Source organism: Crassostrea angulata, chromosome 7 (assembly GCF_025612915.1).
Source record: "Crassostrea angulata isolate pt1a10 chromosome 7, ASM2561291v2, whole genome shotgun sequence".
Taxonomy (NCBI): domain Eukaryota; kingdom Metazoa; phylum Mollusca; class Bivalvia; order Ostreida; family Ostreidae; genus Magallana; species Magallana angulata.
In genome coordinates this window covers 31,997,583-32,018,180 of record NC_069117.1, presented here as the reverse complement: position 1 = coordinate 32,018,180, position 20,598 = coordinate 31,997,583, and the positions used below count along the sequence as shown (strand labels likewise).

The 20,598-nt window shown below is 32.9% G+C and overlaps 1 pseudogene; it reads right to left on the bottom strand.

Annotated features, from left to right (window-relative positions):
* Window positions 1-191: 191 nt before the first annotated feature.
* LOC128192397 (cardioacceleratory peptide receptor-like) lies at window positions 192-19,933 on the bottom strand (annotated as a pseudogene).
* Window positions 19,934-20,598: the final 665 nt, after the last annotated feature.

Genomic DNA, 20,598 nt, shown 5'->3' with positions numbered 1-20,598 from the left:
TAAACACAGCAATTCTTGAAGGACAGTTTACTGTTAATGTCGGAGGACAAAATTCTCAGAACGTCACAAAATTGATAAATCCTTTCCTCCTTCAATAATCTCGGACGTGGATTGAACCTGTTAACAAACATGGATCAAGAGTTCTACTAATCAAACTTTGTAAAAAATAAAAACGGAAAAAAAAATTAAAATAGCATGTTTAATTAGTTTTAATTAAAAACAAAATATTTGATTCATAATTTATTCCGTAAGTAAATTATTTTGTTTCAGATATTCAAAATTTTAAACAATGACACGTTCAGTCTATGTAATGAAGAGGTCAAATATTTGTCTCCTCCACTTCTCTGTGAAGCCTTCATTTAGTCATCAACCAAACTTTCACCGAAGTTTGTTCACGAGAATTAGATTTTCCTCGTGTTGAGAAGTGTCTTCATGTTGGAACGTTTCTATTCAATCACCAAACAATGGGATGACAATCCTTGAAAGTGAATAAATAAATAAAATGATATCATCCTCTCTACATTTTCATTGATGCTTTGCATACCGATTAGTCTTTAAATGTTTTTTTTAAATCGATCACATGATGATCATCGCATATTCCTTTACTTTCCGATTACTCTAACTGGTACTGCGTTTAGACTGTCACACTGTTGCACCAGGAGCATTGGTATCAGTATGAAACTTAACATGATCCGTATTCTTGCACAGTTGTAAGTACTTCTTGCCATTAAATATCAGGAATATCATTGGATTCGCTAAAGAGTTTATTGGCGCCAGAAGTTGAAACATCATAGAAATTTCGTACATCCTGTTGCTGTCAATTTTGATGTGATGGTAGACAACCAAAAAGTTAAATATAAAATAAGGACTCCAACTCAGAATAAATGCTGAAAGAAAACGTATATACGAAATTTAGTATAAGAAACCCAAAAAATACTTTATATACACAGGTCTTAACTTTGTTTAATGAAAAAGAAAAAACTTAAGAAAAGTCAATGGCTTTCGATTTTATAGGTATCCATTATTATTATTATTACATGCATCATTAACCCAATACCTCCAACAATAGAATATTGGAATTATACTGTTTTTGTCTTAAGAATATTCCTTTATTTTATTCCTCATATTTTTTCTTAAAAATTTAACAGCCAGCTGCTGCTTCACTATATATATAGCAACATTAATTTGGTTTATCAGTACTTACCAATAACTATACCAAAGGTAATCTTGATTGATTTTATTTTGGCCCGAGAAAAAGTTTTTCGCCCATTTGGCAACGTGGTTGTGTCTTTGATAAGTGTCGTTGCATTGGAATTCGATTTGCATTCTGTAAGAGTATAACATAGAAAATAAATCGTCAGAAAATGGTATGGTATTGAAACATGTAGTATTCTGTACAATATAGGTAGGTATAATACCGAGTTGTTTCCATAATACTTTCACGAGAATGTTTGCTGTAGTCTCAATAAAACCGACTCATATTTTAGGATCTAAAATATTTCTTCAATTTACTATTGATAATGGTCGAAATTCTTTAAACTTTAGGAGTTTCTGAGGAAAACAATGTTATTATATTGACACCCACATATAAGATTCATTTTTATTTTCTTAACCAACCTACAAATTTTTAAAGGATTCGTGAGTCATGGGGAGATGGGATGGGGTCTAACGTTATTACATTTTTACAAACTTTAATCTTGGCTAAAATGTGGTCCTAATTTTGATCTTGTTTTAGAATGAATAACATAACAAATACAAATTTTATAATGGTGGTTAAAAAGTGCTTTGTTAAAATCCACTCTAAACTTTAATAAAAAAGAATCATTTGATTTTTTGTGTCGTTATTACCAAGTGAATTGTCCATCAACTTGACTAATGCTTGATATTACTGGTATGGTCTCCACCGGCTTTTCCTCTTTAAAAACATGGACCACGCGTCAGCCGACATGAAATCCATACACCATTTTCATTTTATTGATGACAGTTTTAACAATTTGAAAGAAAACCTTGAATAAGTTCACAATTTTGAATCCTTATTCTTTTTTCTGAGGAATCGATTCGTGAACCAGAAGACGATATCAGTTGGACAGCACGCGGTTTACAAGCCAAACGACTAACATTTAAAAATCTACAAAAAAACATGAAAAAATCACTTGCCTGTGTCTGATGGTGTAAATGCAGAATTTTTCCACACTACAACAACGATGATTGTGTAGCAGATGGTGATTATTATAGCAGGTATAACTAACATCAAAATAGCACCAAGTGTAAAGTAGATCTGAAAGTAGATCAGCAACGATTCAAAGTAAATCAAAACCAGTTTTGCAACAATACATAAAATAAATAAAAATTTATGACAGATTTAAAAAGGATAAGAATGCAAGAGCTAATTAAGGTGGTTTTTTTGCACTCGCCAAAGTTGTTGTATTCTGTCATGTGATACAGCGAACTACAAAGAAGCGTTAAATAGGCGTTAACTCCAGAAAAGTTTTTACGTAATGTTTTGACTGACCTTTGTCCAATCAGATCGTAGCTGGGCGGAGTTTAGACAATTATACCGCTCGTGACTTAATTTGATAGAAAGAGAGAGAGAGAGAGAGAATAGAGTAAATTACAGATGATGCAGATGAGCGGTCAATCTATCAATCAAGGTCTTGTATATCCTATAAATATATATTTTGTGTTTTGAAGTCCTTTCAGCGGGGAACAACGATGTTTATTATAGATATTGGGATGAAGTAATGTAAAACATCGAAAATTGTGCGAATATTTAAGGAACTGCTTTTCATTATAAGTATTATCGGTAGTATTCTAATCAAAGTATGCCGAACCGGTTGTATCATTACTCTGCAAGCACGTAGCATCGGGTGGGGGGGGGGCTGCCCCCCCCCCCTTTTTTCTCGCAGCAACAATTTTTTTAAAATTTACATATAAAAATGGAATCATCATGGAGTTGTTGCTTGTCAAGATTTTTTGGATGAGTCTGCCCCCCCCCCCCCCCCACTTTCAAAAACGATGCTACGTGCCTGCTATGTATAAAAATTTTCTACATGGTTACTCAGTGTAAAACATTCTTTATCTAAGGACGAATTTATCCGCCATTGTTTAACTTTTCCACTAAGCATCCGCTTGCATTGCCTTCCCGTTTCACTATTTCTAATCTTAATCTTACCGTGACCAGGCTACGCTCAGGTCACAGTAAGAATTCGTCCCATATACTTGCAATGTAGCAATCGCGAAGCGGATCTGCTTCGCGTCAATTTCAAGTCTGTTAAACTTATGATAATCTGCAAGGGAAAAACACATTTTTATACACTACAAACCTTTTTAAACATGCACATGTAGTTGATCCCCCAAATTATTCCATTTAATGGGTCGTGCCAAAGCATTTTGTTAATATATACACGTTTGAATTTGCCTGCCATTTTGTCGGAAATCGCACTCGGAATGTCTCGGATTTTATCATTAACATGGCGACCGTAAATAGCGAATTTTCAGACGTGATGTTAAAAGTGGCTGTGATTTCGTTGCAAAAACAGTGAATGTAGTTAAATAGGATCATAAATGTAAAATGTAAAAGAGCAACATTGTAGGTACATGTATTTGAGACTAAGCATAGGAAAATTTAGGCGAGATACTGTAACAGCTCGATATATTTTTTTTATTTGCTACGAAGCGAGTATATGGGAAGAATTTTATCGTTAATCCGGGTCCGTAGGACATCTGTCAATTTAACGATAGAACATTCTATCTATATCTAATTTATATTCATAACTTATCATTCTTTTACATTTAAAAAATTTTATTACCCGTATTCTCGGACGCCATGCCAGGAGATTAAGTTGGTTAGTTACGTCATTTTATACATTGTACACTGTTGTCGACGGCCAAAGAAACTTTCACAATCGTTCTTTAAACGCTTTAAAAGTAACACCAATAAAGGATATCCATGCAAAATATAGATCTAAATTAATTTGTTTGCCAGTTTATTACTAATGATGATTTCTTCGTCGGCGTCACCTATAATTTACTCAAATCAATTTTTCTCACTTTTTTCTCTCTCCCTCTCTCTCATTCAAGTCACGAGCGGCAATGTCTTAACTCCGCCCAGCTAAGATCTGATTGGACAAAGGTCAGTCAAAGCATTACGTAAAACTTTTCTGAAGTTAACGCCCATTAAACGCTTCTACGTACTTCGCTATAGAGAATGGCCTACCCACTTATGTATTCAGTGTATCTAACCTGGCAGGTGAGGTATTTGCCTTTTGAAATTAAAATCTTTTAGGAAAACAATAATTCCAATGGCAAAGACCCTTTTTACTGGATAAATATAAAAAAAAATCCCTAGGGAAAACGTTCATTTCCTAAAGCAATTTACACTCATTTAGGATTTGAAAATCCGGTCAGAAATGTACCTGTCCAAATTTAAGTTTCGATTGGAATTACTATTATGGTACAGGAAATATAATTCCTGTAGGAGTAAATAACTAAGAAAACCCTTCAGAATTTTCAAAATGTCCAGAAGGAAAAAATCCCTAGGATTAATAGTTTCTTAAATATAAAGTTTTAAACTGAGATTTTTCAACTGTCTGATGATACATGTAATGAGACACACTGTAATGAATAGATTTTTATATATCACTCTTTAGGTATTGGTTACCAATTGACATATATGCGTCACTGCCATGTTTTGGAAACAGCTACACCAGACGGGTCCAAAAATATCACATTGGCACTGCATGGAATAACTTAATGGCAAAGTGTAAGTTAATGAATGTGACAAGTTCGGTTATGAAATGAATTTTTTGAAATCAAATGCAGTGAGTAAAATTCCTTTTTTTTCAGATGCCTACAGAATTGTCATTGCAATTACACCAGACATTTTCTGACGTCAATGTACAATGTGAAGAGTTTTTCAAATACATGTAGAACATCTCAAATATCGGTTAATGTGCAACGCGTTTCTTGACCTCCATAATCTCTGATGAGTAGTCGATATATCATATTCTGGATAGACAACTTCCGTATTATATTTTAACTCCAGTGGCATCTCAAAGGAACAACAAATTAATCAAAACCTAGTAACAAGTACCTGACTCGTACGTTTACGACAACAAGGAATTTGGATTGTTTTTAAAACATTGGACCTGTTCCCGATTGAATGACTAACCAAGAAAACGTTTGCCAACCATCTCTTTGAATTACTGAAATCTATATTTGTATGAGAGAGAGAGAGAGAGAGAGAGAGAGAGAGAGAGAGAGAGAGAGAAGAGGTTAGTCCTAAAGGAAATATGCTTTACCTTCCACTGTATAACGTTCATTTCGACGTTTCCACACTGTGGTTGACCATCTTTGACATTTTGTACTCGAAATAGGACTAAACTCGATATGGAAAATAGAAAAGACAGGCCCCACGACGTTCCAATATACCATCTGCAGCCTTTCAAACCTTTGGTAGATGACAAAAGTGAATGAAATGACGTTTATTTAATTATCTCCGCAGAGCTATATTTTATTATTATTATTATTATTATTATTATGTAGTTTTTTGTTGTTCTTTGACGATTTAAACCCCCAAAACATAAAAAGTAGAAATGAACACGGTTTCGGCAAACCATGGGTGATGGGGAGAACTTGACAAAAATCGCTTAAAAGTTTGAGTTATCTAAATTTGACAGAAATCGCTTAATTCGTTGACCAAAGTTTGGGTTATCTCTCATAATAGGGTCTTGATGCGCCTTTATTTGATAACGAGCCAATTCGATGAAGAATATTAATGTGAATGGACAAAATAAAAAAAATGAAAACTTAATTTTAATTATTGATACTATTTCAATGTGTTAGAACAAGTTTTTGATTAAAATTTTTCTATACTGACCATAAAAATATTTCAAACAAAGATTTTTGTAGTTGTGCTAAAAACTTATGAGCTTTTCAATGGGATCGAAAATTAGTCCTCTGTCATGGTTTGTTGTTTATACATGTAATTGTTAATTACTCCAGTAATAAGTCGTTTCCCCTTGCCATTTTATTACAAATAAACAGTTTCTAGTGTTTATCTTGTTTTTCAATCAGCATTCAATATCTAACTAAAAATGGTTTTATTTATAAAACAAATCAAGCTGTGTATAAAGAAGACGACGCTCATTTTTAAAATATAATTTAAATACCTAAATGACGTTAAAATAGAAAAAAAAATCAATAAAAAATTGAAAATATTCAGTTATATCGCGAAAAAAAATGCTTACACTACAATTATACGTGAACACATAGGTACCTCTTGAAAAAGATTGCATCGGTCGCGCAACACTGTGGCATCTGTCTAAACTCAGAACGACAATGGCATAATTAGAGCTGTAGGTGGCAACCAATGCAAAATACTTAACAATCTTGCACATGGCGTTACCGGCATACCAGTGTCCTGCTTGATGCCAAAACAAATCACTGAGAACCAGGAAGAATGCAACAGAGAGATCTAAAAAGAAGATTTATCATATTAAATATTAATTTAATATGGGTTAAGAAAGCAAGCAAAACCGCGTAGTATTTTCTTAAATACAGGCACACGTAACTTAAGGGGGGTTGGGTAGTCGCAGCCTGATTCCAACCGCTCCCTCTTCTTCCTCTCATCAGGGTCTGACAGGTATCGATAGGAGGTCATCTTCACATGACCTTTACTTCTGACCAATCAGGATAGGGGTTTCACTGCTTTAGAAAATCTATTGAAACTCTTCAAAACGAGATAGAAAAATCATTCATGCTTTCTATGTAACCTACAGTATTAAAGAGTTACACCTCTCATAAAACAGATAAAAGCATGTCTAGGATTGGTTGGGGTATATTTAAATCGTATGCAAATTTAGAGGTCCTGTGAAGATGACCTCTTATCGATACCTGTCAGGCCCTGACAACTGTAAGGAGAAGGGGATGGCTTTAACTAGACTGGGTATTTCATTCTATTTTAGAAGGCTGGATGGTCATGTGGCTATTTTTAAGCTATATAAATCTCCTTAAAAAGAAGAGCTCTTTATAAAGATATCGGAACATATTCCAATTTAGAAGTGAAAATATTTTTTTTTATTATATGATAGTTTATAGCTAAACAAATCATACAACACCCCCCCCCCCCAAACTTTTTGGCGTAAGAAAGATTTCTCTTAATTTTCTTAAATTTACGTATAAAAAAGATTTTGAGGATTTTAGAAGTAGCCTCATTTCAATTTTTTTTGCTTGTCAATATTATTTGGTTGTGTGTGCATCCCCTCCTCCCACTTTCAGAAACGATGCTACGTGCTTAAATGGCATACACAATGCATATTCACTCTCAATTAAGTATCTACAACTAAAGATAAGGTTCTCATGTACATGTAGTTATCAGTCTTTCACCCTATGATATCAATGTCAATGCTTTTCTAGAATACTAGTATATTGCAAGAACTTAACAATTTTAAGACCTTGGACTAATTTTTAAAGAAAATTTTTCAAAAGAAAATGCAATTCTAATATTCTACATAATGAAAAAATATCGTCAGTTGCAGAAACATTATGTGCTGTGCTTATTTCATGTTAGCATTATGTTCTAAAATTTGCATTTTTATTTACTGTATCATATTATGATATTATAACATCTAATAGTATATTTAGTATTTCCTTTATTGCAATAAGAAGCTTTTGAATTATTTATTTGCTTAGGTTCCGACATAATTATAAGGTAATTGACAACTTCATCAGAAATTATAACATGTTTATGAACATAATTTTATATATATTAAGAATAATTCTTAAATGTGTTACATGTACATGCAAAAATAGCAGAGATCATGTTTTTCATGACGTTGTTATTCTTCAGATTCAAATGCTTTATCTTACATATTGAATGTACACACAAAAAATGATATGTTTGATTATAAGGCATATTTCATTTATAGAAATATGTTTATAACTAGAAGATCTACATGTATTATTGTTTCATTTGTATTTTTGTCATCATGAGAAAACATCGTAACTGAAAGCTTAAATTGAAAAATTAGGACTGTTCTTTACTTTTTGACTGGGACCAAAATAAGTTACAATTTAAAAACTGTGTTTAGGTGCCAATTTCATTTTTACAAGTATTTTAAAAAATCCAATTATAAAAAATTACATCGTTAAATTTGGGATACGGGAAATTACTATAAAAATATATCTCTTCATAATGAAGAAACCTGAACACTGAACTTTATATATTTTACAACGATTGATAAGCAAGTTCTACAACTTCTATTAATATCTCTCGTTGGCATGGATGTTAGTGCGAGGGGGTCATTGAAGAAACCTAGTATATAACATTATGAAATGGGCATAAAATCATCAACAAGATAATTAAATAAACAAGATATTATGCGAGACAACCAGCTTATAATGAAGAAACAACAGCATATGCAAAAGCAAACAAATGAGGAACTGAAATGCATACACTGCAAAGATATTTTCTCGTTGTGAAATTACCAAAGTATGTTATGAAAAGACACACATCTTATTATGAAAGAGCAATTGCATGGACTGCAAAAATACTATCTTGCTATGAAACAAAACACAAAAGTAATTTACTATAATGGCGTGCATTACGCCTGTGTGTCTACTCTTTCAAGAAAGATACAGACAAAGAGAGAAACATTATTTTAAACCCAGTGGTCAACGGCCAAGGTCGTTACATGACTTTTTCTTGTTTTTGGCCACGGGAGCAGCCATTCTATTTGTGGTGGTGTTACATGTAGATAGTGCACATGGGAAAATAAGACGTTTCTTTTCATGTTTCGATAGAATGTTTCTGGTTTTAGGTCTCATTAATTAGATATCTTGAAATTAATAATGTCAAATCAATGTGATGTTTTCAAAAGCATGTATTTTTCCCAATTTTACAAAATAATTTTCCGACATTGTAGTCATTTTGTTTGACTATAATTACTGATCCCTATTCGTCATGAATATGAGTATCCGGATGACAGAAACATGTGCCATAAAGACACAATCAATATGAGATACTAGTATAGATTTACTGAAATGCTAATGCTTTTGAAATGGTTTCGAATAGTTTGCGGCTGATTTGATGCTTTTCATCAATATTATCTTGTCATCAGTATTGTAGGCAAGATGCAAATAACCTATTGCTCATATATTGAAAAGGGAAGAATTTTATTGACATGGACATTTTACAGACTGTGTGAGCGTCTCGTATGTAAAACTCTTGTTACGATTTCATTCTAAAGACACTCAACTTTTACCTCCTCATCTATAAGCGCTTGGCGAAAGAAGGCTTCCTAACCGTTTTTTTTTAAAGACGACCTGTCAAATCTTACGCTTGGTCCCAGCGCACTCGTCAGTCGAAGCCTGTTGCAACATGTTAACATATTTTATAAATAAAATTCTTTCTTTCGACAACAGTTTCCTCATTCATACACTAACCACAATGAAACGAAACAACTTGGAGCTTGAAGACGATTGTGCTAGTGTAAGGGTCCGGTCTCACACAGCCGGCTGTTAATTAGTTTTCATAGTCATAGCCAGGTGAACAATGTTCCATATGCTAATATTTTGCATATGGTGTATGAGTCTTGAGAAATAATAGACATTGAAATTCACGTCCGTTTGCAATTCAAGTATAAAATTTTTTTTTTAGATTAAACAAAGTTTAATAGTTAATAGTAGAATATTTTGAAAACAGGTGCATTGGGGAGTAATCAAATGATTGATGAATTAAACCTGTTTAAAAGCGGTTTCTGTGAAGGTTTCTTTCTTTTCCGATTTCTTTACATGCAAGAATTCTTAGAAGGTAATCAATATCTTCACACGGCCATTCTTGTCTTTCAGATTTTTTTTTCGGGTCAGATGAGACGAATCGTGTTGTCGTTTGGTTTTCTATTTTCTGACACACAATCTTCTTGATATATGTAAATGAAAACATCCGTGAAAAAGCTGTAAATACCAATTATATTACTAGGTCGCGGAGATCCCGAAGTGTTCTTAGATGCCAAACCATTTCTCTGGAGGGCGCGCAGATTACGCCTTTGAAACGAATTGCATGTACACAGGCACCATGACATTATTCTCCAAAGAAATCTCTGTTCTCAAATCCAACGCAAATTGATGTATCGATTTGTTAACTTTGTTCTGTAATAAAACTGCAATCTTCTGACTCGAAGAAAATTTAAAGGTATATAAACGTTTCATGATAAGCTTAACGTGATTTTCAAGGCATTCGGATATCTATTCATCGTATATCAAAATATTACCCGAACATGAATTAATGCATTAAGGATGATACATGTATGCGTACATGTGCACATATAATAGCTTATAACACAATCCTTGCCCTTAACCCAGCAGAAAAAATCTAGCAATCAAATCAATTACTAGCTGTACATGTATTTGAATTCTGGTGTATAATATGAACTAGTAATTGCTGACTTTACATGTCCGTCTTAATTATTGTAATTTTACTTCTTACCTGCGCACGCAGTGTTTGCAAACAGTATGTCCATGCGCGTCTTAGATCCCCTTTTCCGGAATATAAGTGTCAGGACACATATGTTTCCGGCGACCATGAGAGGAAAAATGGTAGCTAAGAATGCTACAGATGGAGTCTAAAAAAAAGGATAAAACAGAAAGTGAACCTAAAGTCTGTATATAATAATAATTCATGTTTGTCTATGATAAATGACATAAACAAATTGTAATTATTATTCTCTGCATCTCTCTTTTTCCTTCCCTAACATACTAAAAAAAACATCATTGTCCCACGATATGAGACGTTTGCAATTGAGTTTGATGCTTAGTGTCTTCTTCCGAACATTCTAGCGCGATTTTTTCCTTATATTAAGGTGATTTATAGCTATAGATTAAGGATGCTCCGCTGATATACTCCGTCCGTTAGTAAAGTTCAAAAACTTATTTCGTCTCGAAAACAGTTATTTTCATGCTATAAAACATGATTTTCCTCGCATTAGGCTTTTTAATTCTAATGTTGGAAAAGTATTAGTTTTAATTATTTCGATTCAAAGTCGCATAATTATCTAATTTTTGTCGGTAGAATTTCCATCGAAGGTCGAATTTTTTTTTGTGAGAATCGAAGGAAAAGTTGTTCGGCCCAACAGAAAAGCATTATTTCAATGCCTATGGTTTTTTTTTAAACTACAATAATTAGTTTTATCCCAAACACTATTTCAGATTAACTACAAACGGCTGGAAGGCTCTGATATGGTTCTTTCGAATAATTATGTTAAACTCATGCAAGTTTAAATTTAAATGCATGAAAGAGAAAATTCGGTGCCAAATTGTCAAATTTATGAGTATTAACTAAGGTTAACAAGGGAAAAAAATCAAATCTTACATAAAGCTAATTAGTTCCTCCCTCTTCAAAAAAATAAAGCAGAGATAAAGATTATTATTTCAGACAATACCCCAACTCCTATTAAACCAAAGTTTTTACAGTTCAGAACAATTTATTTAGTTAGCCTCATTTTGCAAAATACAGAAACTTTCATGTTGTAGCTCTGAATGAAATTCTGCTGTACTTGATGGAACCACTGCTGGATCCTTCAGGTTTGCAGAGAGTGGATTTGACAGCCATTTTTCTCACGGCAAACACTTAAATGCTTAAATTCATATAATTTGCATATAAAAATGTGAATTAACATGGAGCTCCCACCCCCAACTTTTTGGGAGCATGTAAAGAAAAATTGGTCGTAGGTTAAAGTAAAATAAATGATGATTTGTAACACTAATCCTCATCCCTCCTCCCCCCACGGATTAGGATTTTCGTGAATTTGAGAAGTTTTTGCTGTTCTTGTCAATAATATTGTGATGAGTCTTTCCCGTTTCAAAAACGTTGCTAAGTGCCTGTTTGAGAAATGTCAAGTTTCCTATCCATCTTAATTGTTTTTCAAGGAAACCAGCGGACAACACAAAATCTGTGAGAGATATAAGTACTTAAAATTAGAGGTTCAATTGAAAGGTTCAAAGGAAAACTACTTTATAAGATACGTTAGCTCCAGTTAAAATGTTCTTCAGGAACAAATGGACCACACAGAATCTCTTAAAAACTTGCAGAATGAAATAACTAGTAGGTATGTAGGTACAAAAGAATTTCAAGGCTAAGCAGCAATGAGATGTGTTACCTTCAAAAGACAGAAGATTGTATTAATTTCTCTCGATCGTGTACATTAAAGGGACTTGGACACGATTAAAGATCAAAAATCTTATTTTTATTTTTTATGTATAAAATGGTTAACTGGTGCATTTTAAATGATTGACCAAAATATTGAATGTTAAATTCAAGTTACAAGCAAGATACAGAGGTAAGAATTGGTTGTTATGTAAACAAAGCTCGAGTCTTATAGCTGTTTACAAAAAATGTAATGTAGAAAATTACCATTTCTTAGACAAAATGACATGCATAAACAATTTAAACTAATTCAATATCTTCATAAATACTATTATCAACAAAAGAAAGATAAATTTGATTGAAACTTACACCAATACAACACATATGTAAAAAAAAGACAATATTGAGCTTTGTTTACAAACAAACAATTATGAACTCTGTATCTTGCTTATAATTTGATATTTGACTTTCAAATTTTGACATAGCATTATAAACTTCTATATTTATCAGTATAAATATTGAAAATGGAAAAATAAAATTTGAAAATTTTAAGTCAAATCGTGTCCAAATCCCTTTACTTGAATTCACAACGATCTTAAAGCCGTATTTAAAAAAAATAATTAATGTGTATGCCTTTTAAGAATGATATCGAAAATCGCATCTTGCTTTATCAATTATATAAATCTGCTTAATTGCCAGAATTTTCGATCTATTCTTCGCTTCTGGCGAATCATAATCAAGTTCATTAATAATAGGCATCATCGAACGTAAAATGGACATAAATTTTACAAATCCTCTGATTTATTGATATTCTCCAGATTTTGGTTACGTCTATCTGGTGATTCCATGCATAAACATATTGATTAACTACATGAATTCGCCCCTATTGACAGATTTGGGAATTAATGGCGGGACTCTTTCATCTCCGCGATCATATTCGAAAATATGTCCGTTCAAGGGAAAATTTGAAATCCCTTTCTGTCATTTGCCGTAACGATGTGATATTTCTCATTTTAATGGTCCTTCCGACGAATAACTTTAACAATAAAGATATTTATTGTGACTTATTACAGGGTATGTCTGAAGGTCAGTAAGACTGCATCGAGCTGTTTTGTTTTATATATGTTCATTTAGCTGTACTTCAAAATTCTTTTAAATTGAAACTCTTCAGCATCCATTTTTCCGTTGCGTATTCTTTCTATTAGTATTTAGTAGGTGGAAGCAAAGCTGTATTAACAATTTACATGTACAATGCACATGTACATGCGAATAGCAGGCGTGTGGATCTGTGTTTATATTGTATTGTTTTTACCCTTTGATAAATATCAAAATTTTGATCGCTTTTGCTCGGGAATCGTTTTATAATCGTTTCCCCACTTGTCTTGTAAAAATCAAAATTACACGATATAATTATATTTTTCAAGGTTTTAACTAAGGTCTTGTATATCACACGCAACAGAAGACGTTGAACGTCACATGCCTTGTTTATGTTTGATAGGCTGTTTGTGGTGTTGGGAATCACAAAAAATGGTTTGAATATTAACACCGGTCATTGTAAAATAATTCCAAAATGATAGGACGCCACGTCAATCATCACTTACTAAAATATCTCTTGATGAGATGTTTACTCCTGTGTGACAGAATCTTCTACATCTCAAGTGGTGTGTGAACAAAATGAAAATACTGATAAGCTTGAGAGAGAGAGAGAGAGAGAGAGAGAGAGAGAGAGAGAGAGAGAGAGAGAGAGAGAGAGAGAATTTCTTATAAACGAATAAACGAGCTACACAAGAGTATTTATTTCAAAGCAATCAAAGAACCAAAGCGATCGCTGTCTAATTTCCTTGTAAGTTCTCCGTCTAAATTGTGCAATTGTGCATCGCTTAATCTGTTTTGATGTTAAATGATGAAAGATGGCGATATTTATACCCCCTCTTGATTTACCAATAACCCCAAAATGATTCAAAAGAAAGCAGCTCGAATAGTAAACATTATCTGATGAAGATGTGAGAAAAATTGAAATCAATTTCTGATATTGTTTTGTAGAAATTCAAGTAACGATTAGAAACTTTATAATCTTTTTATATCTTTATCAGATTTCCGATGTAATGAAAAAAGGATTCAAGAGAAGTCTAACATTACATTGCACACAGAACTCATATTTTAAGTGAATTTTGCTGGATTTATATAATATCAAAAAGATGTCCAGAACTAAAAATAGTTAAGAATTGCAAACGGAAGAACAAAAAATGCTTTATTTGTTTAAAATAAAAACGTTATTTAGTTTTTACTTGTTCTATTTTAAAATTATAGTTCAGGCAAAATAAAATATGCTTTAAATCGTGCACACGGCAAAAAAAACCCTCCTAAAAATGTTCAAAAGCACTACCTATATCTGTACTCTTACACTTAATTTCTACAAAATTTGACTACTTTGTAAACGTTTGGTCAACGATTTTCTGCATTGCATTGTCATCATTTGTATAATATGCCATAATTTTTACAAGTCTTAATTTGCCAGCCAATATTTCTAAAGTGTACTTAATGATTTCTACTGTCATTATATTGAAAGTGAACCATAATGTTTCTTTGTCTGAGGGAGGTTGAATGGTCAACTTATAATTCATCAAATCTGTTTTGAACTTTTTAACACGATGTGTTTGGTCATTAACTATAAATATACCCCCACAAACAAAGTTTGGGATGGGGTATTTATGAATCATCTTGTCTGCCCGTCTGTCGATCAGTGCAGTTCTAAAAAAGAAACATTGAAAGTTTTTACATCACACACAGATTGCTGATGACCTGAAGGAGTGTCATGATTTTGATCCAAAATCCTTGGGCATGCTCCAAGTCACCGGAAGGAAAAGTTGCATAATACGTGTCCAGTCTATACTTTTTCAGGGAGAAACATTTGAAGTTTGCTTACTACCAGGGGGTGTGTCATGGTTTGATTCAAGGTCATTTGGGCAAGTTTAGAGCCACTGGAAGGAACAGTGCATAATTCGTGTGTGGTTTATTCCTTTCTTATGGAGATACATTTGAAGTTTCTACTTCACACAAAGATTGCTTGACCTACCAAAGACCTGAGGTTGTGTCTGGAGAGTTTGGCCTAAGGCTATTTAGACACCCTCAGGGTCATTGTAAAAAATGCAAATTTCTGCCTAGGCCATATCTTGTAATGGAATGGAATGTAATGGAATATGATTAGCACATTAAATTTGTCACACAGATTGCCTATGATCTGCAAATATGTCCTGAGCAAGAACTTTGGTCATTTGTGCAAGTTCAAGGTCACTATAAGAAATGGTTCCTCCATTACTTTACTGAGAGAGGGGAGTATCGATTATCGATAAGTAGCTCATCTTGTCTGAGAGAAGGGAGTATCAATTATCGATTAGTAGTTCATCTTGTCTGAGAGAGGGGAGTATCGACTCGGAACATTGGTCCGACCGACTTTTAATAAAGCCAAAAAAAAAAAAATTATAAATGCACAGTAATCTGTCTGTCTGATTGCATCACGGTGTAACATTACATGTTACCTACTTTTGAGCAATCTTCATCCGAGTAGAAAAATCCATTTGCAAGTTCAATGTTTTTTCCCCCCATTATTATCATTATCATGATAATCAAGCGGATGACGCATTAATAAACTGCTTGAATCAATGAGCTTTGTTCGTTGTCAAGTGAATTCTAAGCGCTCATAAGTTATCATCAAAATGTCACTTTATCTGTAGCAGCTTGTGTTCGACTTTTTCTTACGGAATTGTAAAATAACTCTAACCTAGTGTGGTTAGATCATTGAAAATCGTATAATCAGTCGATACATTGAGTACATTAAGAATTCCCTTGCGACAGAGGAGGTCGTCTTGTTTTCGAATGAAAGGGATACAATATGATTGAAGAGTGTTGGAATTGACTATGCCTTTAGACAACTTATATACAACCCGGTGTATTCTAAAAGTAAAAGACGCCGGTATTCTCAAGAGCTCATTAAATTAATTACGATGAAGCGAGGAAGTAGAAATAATCTGTCAATAGCTAATACGTTTACCAATTCATCCAAATCTCCAACTTGATAAAAGAAAAGGCTTTCAAAAGCACAACATACAAATGTTATTCCCCTCCTTTTTGCGTTATCAATATCTTCGTAGATATCACACAGTACATTTATGTGTGGATTAAATGTGCATGCCTTCGTTTCTGATGATATACAATTCTTGGTTTCCTGCATGTTTATTTGGAATCAATATCACGACCGCATAATAAATTGTACACATTTATCAATATCACGACCGCATAATAAATTTTACACATCTTTAATGTGTACAATTTATTATGCGGTCGTGATATTGATTCCAAATAAACATGCAGGAAACCAGAATTGTATACATGATCATGATTTTGGTCAAAAATTATTTTTCCGATTTTAACATTTACAATGCTTCAGAAAGGCATTTTTAATAGGCAACCGAAATTTGAGTCTCATTTGTTGAGTTATAAGCGAGTTACAGAGCTTGAAATTCTTCGCTATGTAAACAAAGCGTTTGTTTACATTTTAAACGTTGAAGTAAAAATTTCAGTTTTAAACCTAAAACGAATGTGTTAAACGTTAGGAACTGTATATCTATGCTTAAAATGAATAAAAAGATAGACAAATACGCTGGAAAAAGATTTTTTACTGGTATATGGAACCTATGTAAACAAAAACAGGGCACGAGCCTTGTTTACATGACAAAGAATTGTGAGCCCTGTATCTTGCTTATAACTCTACTAATGACTCTCAAATTTAATTTGATCATTAGAAATGCATTTCTAAAGCACTGTAAATAATAAAAACATAAAAATAGAATTTGACCAAAATCGTGACCATGCCCCTTTAAGCTACCCGTAAATGCTTGAGTTTGGTTCAGGTATTTCAAAAATAACACACGGTTAACTGACTTACAAAATCTTCACATTTTATCACAATAGGCCGATTAGTGCCAAATTATTTTCAAAATAAATTATGGATCTATTTGAAATGATTCATCGCGGCACTTCCAGTTGGAATAATAAGACAATTGGTTTTGAATATTATGATCGATTGCGTGGTCAACGGGACTTAGTCGTTCATGTTTATGGTACACATATGGTTATCTTTGTCAAATGATTGAGACATCACAAAGATGTCTGAAGATTACTAATATGCCCAATAATCTGTTCAAGCTGTTTCACAACGTTTTCTAACGGTAGTTTTATGTCGTAAAACATCTTTTTAGCAAGTTTTACAAGGTGATTGGATAATTTTAGATAGTAAATCCTCCGATTTTTCGCATACATGTTTTCTTGACGAAATAAATATATTCATTTAGGCTACATATAACCTGCGATGAGAAGTCTGTCCGTCCGTTCGTATGTGAATTCCAACATTTTTTCCCTTCCTCTCCAGAAATTTTAAGCCAATTTCAACATACATTGCTGCAAAGATTTTATTTATGAAGGAATTTTATAAGTTCTCAATAGAAGGGCCACGCCGTTTTCTTTTGGAAAAGGAAAATTATTTTAATTCATAAAGCATCCTTTTACACACCGATAGTCAGAGGTCGATTCGTCGATTATTTATTTATATGATATTCATATTTTTGCTCTACTAGTATTGACTGTCATTTAAGAGAATAAAACAGTCCAGAAATATGGCAACCTCTGTTGGAATCACTTTCGGTATTTAATCTTTTTTTGTGTCATCGGCTATCTGTCTTGTCTTCTGTTTTGTGTCATCAACAATCTGTCTTCTGTTGATATTATTTTATCCAGTAAGCTAGAATGTTTGGATAAAAATTTGATCAAATCTTTAATTCAGATCGATTTTATCAAAGAATTTGTAAATATTTATTCACCAAATGATTAAGATAAAAACCCTGAATACCCTTTATTTTACCGATATCCGAGCGCAATAAGGTCTGATTCTATTTATGAGATGATAAATAACATTTCTGATGTCTGGTTTTCGAATTATACGTTTTTTAAGAAAAAAGAAAACAAAATTCTTTTGAAAAAAAGGTTTCAAGAGGTGGATGGGGATGGGAAAAGCATTCGTGTTTTTTTTGGGTTTTTTTTTGCATATGTGCAACTGTTATGTAAACAAACTCAATCGCTTTGCTGGAATGTCCTGTGTATCTTTCAAATGAACTAAGATCTTTCTAGAACTTTTTTAAAATATTCAACCTGCTCCTTGAGATACGCAAGTTTTGGGTAAGTTTGTAAGAACAATATGATATTGCTAAAGTAAAGTATAAGGTCCGTTATAGACGAGGCTGTTGTGTTAAAAGATGTATTGCAGGTGTCTTTGGTTTAACTGAAACTGACAACAAATATAAATAAAAATGTTTTGCTAGAACCTCTCGAGCTCTTACTTATTATTTGTAGTCAATGATGCATATCAAATTAACCCGGATTTCCTCTGAAGTGTTCCAAATACATTTATTCTGAAAATATTTCCGTTTGCTGAATTAAACCGTCTAAACTGCCAGGGAATATTTTTGCGATATAATATTGTGTAGTATGATCAATGTAAAAGTTTTGAGAAATGTTTTTTTTAAGTGTTTGTAATTAGCATAGACATAACGAGATACATGTAATCAGTCTTTAAAACGGCTTTTAACGGCCAATTGACAGTCGTTATAACGAGTTCATTAGTCGTAATCACGACTTTTTAAAGTCGTACACATGTAAAAGTAAAATATAAGTATTCAAAATACTGTAAAACAGTTTGAGAATTGTAAACCATCTCTGCTGCCTTCTCAGGACAACAATGACAGGAGATGCAAATGACCACATTTCTACGTTGTACAATTTAACAATAGAAAAAGATGCGGATAGAACATTTAATTCGATTAGAAAAAGTTTTTTTTCAAGCGTACTGTTGTTGAATGAGTTATCAGTACTTTTAATTCAAAATTATGAATAGGAAAAGTCATTTTATTTACCTTAACTTAGTGTTCTTGCGTAAGATTATAATTGGCACATGTATACCAAGATTTCATTCAGGTTTATTTAAAATATTTCATTCAAAGATTTTCCTCAAATGGTTTTCTAAACCACCGACATTTATGTATGCATCTAAGTAGTTTTTGTTAAACTGATGTTTATAGAGTAAACATTATATTGCAGTATTTAGTAAAAGAAAAATAACTTGCATGCATGTTGGGGACAATATATATATATATATATATATATATATATATATATATATATATATATATATATATATATATATATAAAAGAAAAAATATTAAGGTACTCACTGGGTCGTACTTTTCAGCGGTATAATTAGTATCTTTTCCATCCAGGATCTGTAGGCTGTTGTTATGCAGAGAGCTGTTGATAAAAGTGTTCACGATAGATAAATCCCCAAATGTTCCATTCATTTTTACAGAGGGGGAAAAAAAGAACTCCGGTGTTTAAAAAAAAATGTTTCGTAAAATAAACTGAATGCGAGGACGATTTTTTTTCAATTTAATTTCTGAAAGGATGTTGGGTTAACTTAAAAGAAGAAACGGCAATAGCGGCACCGCTCACAGTAACGGCGCTCACTGTAACGAGCTATACAGCTTCTCCAATAGATCAGTAGAGGCATGACTTTGTCATCTTTTTATATACTTCGCAGCGCACTGAACCTGAGAGAAGAAGATCATAGGAGAGAACAACACACTATCATAATGCAGTTTCGTAAAGTTGAATAATAAGGGGATTTACATAATTAAAAAGTCATTTTCTAAAACTGCATCCTCCTACTTAAGCAGCATGGAGAACGAAACAAGCTGCATTTTCACCGCTTTCGTAATTTTGTGCATTGACGTAACCGTTCAATAACTGATCGCTTGTGAACATTATAAAAGCCTTACTACAACTAGTATGGTTTCATTTGGTCTTCAAAGCTTAAATCGAGGTTTCACACCCAGATGCAGGCTTTCAAAATATATCCCAAATTTATGAACACTTATAATTAATCTATTTTAATAGAATTATTTATTTTTGCATTAATTTCACCAACTTACGTGTAACAGAAATTTTCAAATAATCATTTTTAAGTTGTCGTGAATGAAAATGAATGGTGTCAGTTTTTTTTAACAAAGATATTCTTACACATACAATTAGTTCATTTGATCAGAATGAAACCAATGTTTCCTTTGTCGATTCTGAAGACTCACACCATCAACATTATACAAATTTAGTTAACTTTTATTCAGAATTTTCTTATACAATGCATTCACGTGCAGTCGCAAGTTGATGGCGCAATCGCTGAACGTACATCCGAAATCATTAGAAATATTTTAATCCGGCATCCGAGATGACAATAAAACAAGAGAAAAAAAGGGACGAATTAATGAGACAAATATTTTGCGACACATGTAATCTATGAACCTTTCGTTCTGCTTCACCAACATTGCAGAATGCGTGGCAGAGATCTAGAGCTC